An 11,147-nucleotide genomic window follows, 5' to 3' on the forward strand; every position below is an offset into this window, starting at 1 on the left:
TCTGAAACACACATGCAATTAAGACACAAACAACCTAGATAAGGGAGTAAAATAATTGAATTTAAATTTGAATTACCACCAGGAGACAGAATTTGAAGTTTGAGTTCAATCAAGTTAATTGCCTGCTTTAAGAAAAAAAGCATTACTCTTTCAAGGAATAAAACAATCCATAGGCTCCACAACATAGCATTCACAATTTCTAAACATATGAAGAATCAGAAAAAAATGTGACAAATTCTCATAAAAAAAGATAAGTATAAAAGACCAATCTTGAAATGACACATTGAAATTAGCAAACAAGGATTTATAAACAGCTATTATAAATATACATAAGGGCATAAAGTCAAATATGTCTATAATGAATGAAAATGTAGGAAACATCAAAATAAAAATTCAACATACGAAAATTTTAGAACTGCAAATACAATGTGTAAAATAAAATATTCACTGGATGAGCTTCCTAGCAAAAGAGAGATGACAGAAGAAAAATTAATAACCATGAAGATAGACTGTAGAAATTATTTATGTAAATGAGATAAAGCAATGGAAGCTAACAGTTTCAGGGACATGTGAGACAATTATACATGGTCTAACATATGTCTTATTGAAATCTAAGAAAGAGAAAAGAGGGAGAATAATACAAAGATATTTTAGAGTAAAATAGTCAACAATTTTCAAAATTGTAAATTATTAAATCTAGAGACTCAAGAAGCTCAGAAAATTCCAAGCAGGATAAATAAAATAAAGCTACACCTCAGCATGTCAAAGTAAAACTGTTAAAAGCCATTGGTAAAAATCAAATTTTAAAAGCAGCCAGAGAAAAAATGACCATTACATACAGTGAAAAATATTAAAATGATGGCTACATTTTCATTAAAAAATTATAAATCCAGAAGACTATGGAAAATGTTTGAAGTGCTGAAGGGAACAACTGCCAACCCTGAATTCTATTACAGCAAAAATATTCTTTAAGAATGAAAGCTATACTAAGAGGAAATCTTGCTTCCAAAAAAATCGAGTAGATATGCTTTTCCCCATTCCTCCAACTAAATATGACTAAAAACTTGGGACATTGTGTGTGCATGTGTGTGTGTGAGTGTGTAACTGTCTCTCTTTCTATCTCTGTCTATATATATACACACACATAAAATATATATAAGAAGGCTTATCATATATATAAGAAGGATTCATATATATATAGAGAGAGAGAGAGAGAGAGAGGCTTTAACAGATGGAGAAAAGTCAGACTGGCTAGGTGGCTAGGGACTCCAGGACCCAAGGAATGACATATAATGATGAGGTTTCTGGGCTTCTTTCTCTTTTTTTTTGCCACATATATCCCAGACATGGAGCTGAAGAAGCTGGCAACCCAGAAACATCAAGGGAAACAAACCAAAAAGCCCCAACAAATGGCTGCTTTCTCTAGCTAAGGACCAGAAAATGGGCAACCTATCAAGGCGAAGAACTCTTAGACAATAACCTGTCTATTCCCAACAATGCCATGGATAAAACTGTGACCTCCCGACACACCAACCGACCTCAAGAGAAAAGACTGAGAGAAGTGCCTAGACTCACTTTTCCCAGGCACTAGAGTCAACAACAAATTGTTACTTTTACCTTTCCAAGACAATTAAAAAAAACTCAAAACACTTTAGTCCCTTTTACCTTCTCCAGCCTTTTGTGCTTGTATCATGCATTTGAGTTATATATACATTTTAAACCTCAAAAGATATTATTATTGTTGTGTAGCATAAATACTCATTGAGTTTTCCCCACGTATTTACATTTCCCATGAATTTTTATAATTGTCTGTTTTTCTGTGGTCTCAGTAGAGATTATTTCCTTTAATCTGAAGTCTCCTTTTAGTGTTTCCTTCAGCATGTGTCTTCTGCTGATGAATTCTTTCACTTATCTTCACGTTTGATGTTTTTCAATGGGTACAAAATTATTGGTTGGCCATAATTTTCTTTTAATACTGGAAAAATATCATTCTCTTGTTTTCTAGCTCTGTCACTTCTTTTGAAAAGTCAACTGTCAATATTGTTATTGGTCCGTTTATGGTGATATGGAATTCATTTGGGGAATGGAGCTGATTTTAAGAAATTTCTCTTTACCTTTGGTTTTTATCAGTGTGACCATGATGTGCTTAGACATGGCAGTTAATGCTTGAGGGTCACAGAGCTTCTTGAATCTGCAGCTTGAAATTTGAGAAAATTCTTATGCAGATTATCTTCAAATATTCCTTTCCTATATTTTCTGCATTCTCTTCTTTTGCTTCTATTAATGTATTTGTATTTATCTTTTCACTCTAACTGTATTTCACATGTTTTTGGCTTACATTTATTTTTCATTCTTTCTTGTCTTCATCCGTTGGTCTCGATGTTTCCTAGTAACCTATCTTCCAGTTTACTAATCCTTTCTTTTTCTGTGTCTAGCATGCTGTTAGTCTATCTATTGATTTTATAGTTTCAGATACAGATTTTTTTTCAGTTTTAAAATTTTCATTTGATTTATATATATGTATATATTCAATTTGGGGTTAAATTATACATTTTTTTTACTTATTAGTTATTTAAAAATCCATATATCTAACTCTAATGTCATTCCTGCCTACAGCCTGTCTGTTGCCTGTTTTTCTCTGGGTTTTCCTTATTTCAATCTATATATATTTCATCCTAGATGTCCATTCAAGTGCATTACAGATATTTTGTTTAAAAAATTATACAGGCTCTGATGTTAGAGATTATCCTGAATCAGTTTAAGAAGTGAGATAATTGTTCACTGTGTTGTAAGCTCTATGTAGATTGATTTATTTCCAGTCTGCTCCCACCCTATTGTAGACTTTTAGGGGTCTTAACTGAAGGTCTAAGGTATTTACAAAGGAAGGCTCCTCTTCTTTGGCCAAGTCAAACGACACTTTTTTTTCCCCTCCCCAGTCCCGTAAAATGCCAAAATCTCTGCTTGGCTTTTGGGCCTCTCAGTACTCATTTTTCATTTGGTTTATTCCCTTCTCAATTCTTTAAAGCTTTGGTTTAGGCCCATTTCATAGCCTAAAAAATTGGGTGAAGAAATTGGGAAGAAAAGGCATACCAAATACAAGACTCACTTCTCTGTGGCTCCTTTGTTCTCCAGGATTTGCCTGCTTTGATAGCTCTTAATTGGAGTTTTTGTTTCCATAACCGTGTGGGACTGCTTAAAGCTCCAGGTTGTTACTGTTCTGGAGAGAAAGAAGCGATGAAAAATGTGCCCACCCACCTCAATACATTTTTCTTCTCCTCGTGTTACTGACCTCTCAAGTTGGGCTGTCTTTTTTGATGGCTAATGTTTGCAACAACCATGGATGTTGTGTTGTCATTTTTGTTGTTTTCTATCCAGCTTTTACAGGTTTTCTTGGTCAGTGAGTTGGTTTGATACAAGGTACTCTGTCACTTTTAAAAACAGAAGTCTTAGAGACGATGCACTTAAAATCAATACAATGAAAAAAATTATGGGAGGCTGATTTATAAAAATGAAATTATAAGAAAGGTAACACTGAGTTTTATTTGACCCCAAGTAATATAGCCAAAAGGTTAACAGTGTCAACGTAAGTAACTGTTGAAGTCAGAGAAAAGAAATATACCTGCTAGGCTCAGGGACTAAAAAATTAAGAGTTTTCAAACCTTGATACTAAAATGGGGAGAGACTGTTAAAAATCGTATCATAAGAGAAATACCTGAGTGCACAGAGTGTGTTTGGTCTGGATGAAAGTAGGTATGAATGGGGGTTGGGATGGAATTAAAGAAGACTTTAAGTATTTGATCATTTCAGTGAGGAAAGTAGAAATGATCTGAATTGATCTGGATAGCTAGAAAATTTCGGAAAGTATTAAATTGGTGCAAAAGTAGTTGCTGTTAATGGCAAAACTGCAATTACTTTTGCGCCAACCTAGTAGATATTGCCTAAATCAAAAAATAATACTTCTAACCATTAAGGCTATCCAACACTGCCCTGGGGTCTTCCAGAAAGTGTTAAGTCACTTTTAATACTTAATATTACATTAGTTGATCACAGACATTGATGTTATAAAAGAGATTTCTTAATTAGGAGGTGAGTTGCATGGTGATAGAAAGACAACAATTATTATTATTTTATTGAGAGTGAATTATATACCTGGTGCTATATAAGCATCTTAAATTAAATACAAATTTAATACTTATGAGTACAATACTTATTGAATACTTATAAGTTTAGGAATTAGATCTAATTTTTATTCTCACTTTACAAATGAGGAAACTGAGGTATAGAGGATAAATAATTGGCCTAGTGTCAAGCAGCTAGTAAAGGGAGGAGGTGCGACTTGAACCCAGGTAACCTATCTCCTGAGACCACACTTTTAGGCATCACATTATGCTGTCCAAGTTAAGATTGGTTAACTTTATAAGCTGTTAGTTATCCTTAAATAGATGGGGTATAAACAACAGCAGTCATATTAACAATGTGTAGTTTATTTGTTTACCCTTAGAATAATGTTGCAAATAAAATAGTTACAGATTCTATGTTATTTGCTATGTGCTTTAACAAATCAATATAAAAAACAAAGGCTATGACCTAACAAAGTTTCTTTTCTAAAGAATTCAGACATAAAAGCATATAAGGTACTGTACTGATATATAAAATTTATCAATCTGTATGTGCATGTGTGTGCATATAAAATAAATTTACCATGCAGGTAGCCATCTTATGTTTTAATATACCCTTACCTAATTATAGTAGTGAACTTGATGGAACTTGGAAATGCTATTTATTATGATTTTAATACCTACCTTGACTATTCTGGCTGACTCTTTAAAATAATTTTTAAAAGCACACTTTTAGAACTTGCTAGGCAAATGATTCTAAGGTTCTGTTTGTTATCCAAGTTATCATTCCATAACCTTTGTCAGAATGTTCTCTCTTATTTACGACTGAAATCCTGCAATAGAAACCAAAACCTACATGCCTCTATTACTATACCAAATGAAGGCAAGTTTCATCCATTATGTGTTTGGACCTATTTGATGCCAGCCAGTTAACAAACATTAACCTTTTCCTAAAGATGTCTTTATAATTTTTTTTGTTCAATTTCTCATATGTTGAAGAATCAATCTTTAATTTTGCCTCTGATGGTTAATATGAGGACCCACAATAGAAAGTAACTGAAAGTAGGCATTAGATTTACTGTATTTGAAAGGTTCACAAAATAACATTAAAAAGTGCTATTCTACCTCAGTATGATTATGACAGCTGACCTCCTTAATTAACTCTGTAGCTACATTTCAGATTTTCTCAGAGCCCTTGACACAATTGTTTCAGGGTTTGTTTTAAAGCCTATTTTTCTCTTTCATTTAAAAAAAAAACTTCAAAGGAGTCTGGTATTTCAGAAAACTGTCAAGATGTGTTGAAACGTATTTTAAAAGAATGCATAGTTTCATGAATTGGCGTCGTTTGTGCACATTATTATTTTTTCAGGTTTTTTGCTACATATAAAGAAGGATAAGAATTCTGTGTGGGGGAAATATGGTTGTCACCGGGCAAAGGGGGTCATCCAGTATCTTTGACTTTTCTCCAGAAGAAATTAAGAGAAGAATTCATCAAATGTTAATGTTAAGAACTCAGAAACTCTGGAATGTTTGTCCAGAGTCCCAGGCCTCAGAGCAAATGCTCTTATGCTGCTGGGCTCCAGGGAATGATTTCAGCCAAAGTCAATATGCACAGAAACTCCATCTGACTGAAACTGTGGAAACAGCTGTAACTACTTAGCTGGAAAACCACCTTAGATTCCTCTCCCAGAATACGCTGATGACATGGGAGATGGGGAGCAGGAAAGCTCTGTCAGGATCTCTCTTCAGCTGTGGTCAGAAAAAAAATATTTTCTTTCCCTGAAAGCTGTAAATAGATGGGTTTATCTCTGGTCATAATAAACCACCACCACCCCCCTACATTTTTTTTTTGCTCTTAAATTTGCCCATGTCTCTTCCTTTCTTTGTGTATTAATCAGTATTTGATTTAAGTCATCTTTTATGTGAAATTTTTAAAAAGATCCACTTGATCTTAGATACATCTTCTAAATGTGATTGGATGGAATTCACATTAGTATTAGAGACCAACATGGTCAATGGATGTTTAATTCTGATAAGGTTTCAATTTATGAATATATACATAATTCTTTGGTTTGAGATTTTATTTACCTCTTATTGTTCTTCATGGTACTTTTTTGCATTATTCTTAGGAGAAAATAAAAAATGCTACCAGAAACAATAAGTAAATGTTTTTTTCAAGTTTCCTGAAGTATGATTGACAATTAAAAATTACATATATTCAAGTTGTACAAATTGATGATTTGATATATGTATACAATGTATGTATACATACATTGTTAAATATTCACTACAGTCAAGCTAATTAACTCATTCATGATCTCACATAGTTACTTTTTTACCTGGTAGGAGCACTGAAGATCTACCCTCTTAGCACATTTCACATATGCAATATGATACATTATTGTTAACTATAGCCACATTGTTGTACATTAGATCTCCAGAACTTATTTATCCTGAATAACAAAAACTTTATACCTTTTGATCAGCATCTTCCCATATCTCCCTTTCTCCAGCCCCTGGTAACCATCATTCTACTTTGTTTATATGAATTTGACATTTTTAAAGCTTCATGAGTTCACTTATATATGGTATCTAAAACAATAACAAATTGATTTTCAGCCAGTTTGGGGAAATTGATTTTTTACCTTGCAATCATAGGTTAAAAAACTATCGATAGCCTAGCTCAGGCAGGGAAGAAACCTCAGAAATCAGGACAACTAAAAGGAAATAGGAAGCCAAAAATTGCATTATTTTGCTTCTGAACATTCTGTATAAGATATTACATAGCCAAGGTATGGAATGTTGACAGTCAGAAATTGACCTAGACCAAAACAAGTGAAATATATGTATATGTGTGTGTTTATGTATATAACAGTTGTTTTATTTGTCTTATTGCCTATTTGATTATTTAACTTCCATAATTATTTCATAATTTTGAGATGAATTCAGTTCTGGGGTCAAGTGTTAATATATAACATGGATTATTAAAATATATCAGCTAAATTTTAAGTATCATTTTTAAAATGGCTTGCATTATTGAGCACTCTATTTCCAAAGTAATGAGTAGCATCCTAAAATGATTATACTTCAAAAAGTGTGAGGTGAATTCCATTCATTTTTTCAAGTGTTCACTGTGTTGCAATTGACTCCAAAAATGTTGACCTCAGCAACTAGAAAACTATATGGACTGCTTTTGGGGAACTGACTCGCTTTGGAAATTTCTGAGGACCCCTCAAATGTCTCAAATGGCTAAGAAATTGAAGATGAGATAAGTATATGCAGGTTGATTTGAGGGAAGACATAACCAGATCTAGGGGGAAGAAATAAGGCAGAAGTAGATAATGACTGAGTCTGCATGGGGAATTAGTTCGAGGTACTTAGCCAAGACACAAAAATTAATTCAAGATGGATTAAAGACTTAAATGTTAGACCTAAAACCATAAGAACCCTAGGAGAAAACATATGCAATACCATTCAGGATATAGGCATGGGCAAGGACTTCATGTCTAAAACACCAAAAGCAATGGCAACAAAAGCCAAAATTGACAAATGGGATCTAATTAAACTAAAGAGCTTCTGCACAGCAAAAGAAACTACCATTAGAGTGAACAGGCAACCTACAGAATGGGAGAAAATTTTTGCAATCTACCCATCTGACAAAGGGCTAATGTCCAGAATCTACAAAGAACTTAAACAAATTTACAAGAAAAAATCAACCCCATCAAAAAGTGGGTGAAGTATATGAACAGATACTTCTCAAAAGAAGACATTTATGCAGCCAACAGACACATGAAAAAATGCTCATCATCATCGGCCATCAGAGAAGTGCAAATCAAAACCACAATGAGATACCATCTCACACCAGTTAGAATGGTGATCATTAAAAAGTCAGGAAACAACAGGTGCTGGAGAGGATGTGGAGAAATAGGAACACTTTTACACTGTTGGTGGGACTGTAAACTAGTTCAACCATTGTGGGAGACAGTGTGGCAATTCCTCAAGGATCTAGAACTAGAAATACCATTTGACCCAGCCATCCCATTACTGGGTATATACCTAAAGGATTATAAATCATGCTGCTGTGAAGACACACGCACATGTATGTTTATTGCGGCACTATTCACAATAGCAAAGACTTGGAACCAACCCAAATGTCCATCAATGATAGACTGGATTAAGAAAATGTGGCACATATACACCATGGAATACTATGCAGCCATGAAAAAGGATGACTTCATGCCCTTTGTAGGGACAAGGATGAAGCTGGAAACCATCATTCTCAGCAAACTATCGCAAGGACAGAAAACCAAACACCGCATGTTCTCACTCATAGGTGGGAATTGAACAATGAGAATACCTGGACACAGGATGGGGAACATCACACACTGGGGCCTGTTGTGGGGTGGGGGTGCTGGGGGTGGGATAGCATTAGGAGATACATCTAATGTAAATGATGAGTTAATGGGTGCAGCACACCAACATGGCACATGTATACATATGTAACAAACCTGCATGCTGTGCACATGTACCCTAGAACTTAAAGTATAATAATAAAAAAAAATAAAAAATAATGAATCACTAGGGGAAAAAGGTGTGTCAAGAGCTTTCCCAGGAGTAGATTTCCCAAGGCTAGGCCACTTTCTGAAAGCCACAAGTATTTACCCCAAGCTATAGGAGGACAATTGATAGGATATGGAGGTTCCAGCAGAAGACATCCAATTACTAATCTCCCAGTCAACAGTGGAATGTACCTACCCAGAGGAATGCAGGATAACACAGTGCTGGTGATCAAGCTCTGGCATCAAGGAGAAAAAAAATCCTGGCTCTACCCTTTATTATTTGTGTGATTGTGGACCAGATATGTGACCTCTCTAAGCCTTAGTTTCTTAGTCTTTAAAATGCTGTTCTGAGAATTAAATGAGGTTATACCTGTAAACTGCATAGCACAGTGCTTGTCACAAAATAAATATTAATAAGTGCATCTGTATTATCACCAACCCTCAAAGATGCATCTGAGTAGGAATGAGATTTCAATGGTCAGAGCCAGAGAAAGCCAGGTAGAGAGCACACAGATTTTCTTATTTTCTTTCAATTGCATGAAAAAGAACAGCTGCTTCCCACATGGAAATCAAATATTTGGAATTTTTTATGTTATTGCTTTTCATAAGTCTACTGAGTTGTCACCCAAAAAGCCTCTGAGGTAAATGCCATGGTTTTTCACTTCCTGTATAAATTGGGAATGAATGTTTGTAAAAAATGATTCCCTTGAAACAACAGAAATGCAGTTATAATTTTCTTATCAAAGTAGTTGTTGAAGTACGAATTTTATAATTATAATTAAGTAGCAATATGAATACAGACCAGAAGGTAAGATTAAAAGTGGGAACAATGGTAGTAGTATAGAATTATAATTGTTTTCATTTCAAAATGTTTTATTATGCCATATTTTGTATTATACATTTAATTACCTTATTGCTTTGTTGATTTTATAGATCTATAATTTATACATTAATGAATATATACTTCTATATACAGTTATGCATACAGCAAAACGTCTGAGTGGCTATATACCAAAATATGAAGAGTAGTTATGCCTTGGTGATTACGGATATTTTTCATTTAATCGTATTTTCAAAATTTTCAATGGTTATTTGTAATATAAATTTATCAAAATTAACAGCTGTACTTGAAAATAATCAAAATAAGATATACTCCTGGCGTCTCTGATCTTATTTATAAATGGCAAATATTGAGATCCCAACCAAACATTCACAGATGAAGTTTTATTTCTCAGAGTAAAGTGATTTAGGTTTTTTCCTTTGAGATGGGAAAAGAAGTCCAGTTAGGTGCTTGTTTGCAATTTATTGGTAAAGGCTACTAATTACGTATAGCCTTTGTTAAATACCCATTTATCCATTTATTCATGTTCAATAGAAATTAAAAGTGGCCTCCAAAAGTGGCATAAGTAAATTAATGAGAATGTTAAATAAGAAAATGGAATCAGTTAATTAAATGGTGGCCCATTTGGTGTGATTTAAGTTCTTCTGATTGTTACTTCATTTCAAATCAGAAAATTTCTAACTTTCTTAAAAAATAATTTAATAATAACTAAACATTAAATTATTTGACAAGCCAGTGTTACTCAACAGAGCCTGTTATTCTATTGAAAAGCATGTTTGAATGGAATTTCACATTCTATAACATTCTTGAATAATCTGAGCAAGTTTCACTGGTTCCTATCAAACTTGGTCTCACCTCCATCTATAGATTATTAAGTAATCCCAGCCAATCTTTTGAGCACCATCGGGTAATTTCTAGGTAGAGCCAATTAATGGAAAGTATACGACTATTGTGGTTCATGGATCCCAGGTGCATGTCTTGAAGCCGTCTGCAAAGACTTTCCTCTTTTCAGGATAAAAGTGAACCTCACAGAGCTTAAGTTTATCTCAAATTTCAGATAGTGGTGACTATCTGAAAAACTTTAGCCTATCTAGTACTTATGATAAATAAAACTACATAGCCTTTAGTAACTGCCATCTGGTATAAATGTTTGTGAAAATACATATAATAATTTTTTTAATGTTGGATTTTACTCAGAATGATTCCCCACATTACTTCTGCCTAGCAAGAAAACATCTAATTTAATGATTCATAAATTCCATGGAAATTTGCTATTAAATATATCTGAGAAAATATCCTACAACCCTGAAAAGCCTTAGCAAGAAGATGCTACCAATGCTCTCTACACAGGCCCTGGGCATACTACAGCACTTTGAATACGGAAGCCAACGAGCATTGCATGAGATAACAAAACAGCAGGGACCATTATGTCCAAAGAAAGTTTATTCACATAAATTTTAGTGAAAGTCATGGATGCTAATTAAAGCCAACTCTCAAAGCCAAGTGTAGTTGGCCTTCATCATCTACCTGATTCAGTACAGCTGTTTCCAAAGGGAAACTAGAGGCATGTAATTTGTTCTCATAGGATTTGGATTCTACTTTATTTATTTGTGATAGATCTTTGGGTTT

At 33.9% G+C, this 11,147-nt stretch overlaps 1 long non-coding RNA gene across 1 annotated transcript in view; it reads right to left on the reverse strand.

The window, feature by feature from the left end:
• LOC129534268 (uncharacterized) overlaps window positions 1–4,814 on the reverse strand; it is a 25,810-nt gene extending 20,996 nt beyond the window's left edge. Inside the window, exons 1-3 of the long non-coding RNA XR_008680788.2 lie at window positions 4,740–4,814; window positions 3,290–3,428; window positions 3,107–3,217 (exon numbers count right to left, since the gene is read on the reverse strand). This is a non-coding gene — a long non-coding RNA (uncharacterized lncRNA). The remainder of the gene's footprint in view (window positions 1–3,106; window positions 3,218–3,289; window positions 3,429–4,739) is intronic.
• Window positions 4,815–11,147: the final 6,333 nt, after the last annotated feature.

This window comes from Gorilla gorilla, chromosome 5, assembly GCF_029281585.2.
Source record: "Gorilla gorilla gorilla isolate KB3781 chromosome 5, NHGRI_mGorGor1-v2.1_pri, whole genome shotgun sequence".
NCBI lineage: Eukaryota > Metazoa > Chordata > Mammalia > Primates > Hominidae > Gorilla > Gorilla gorilla.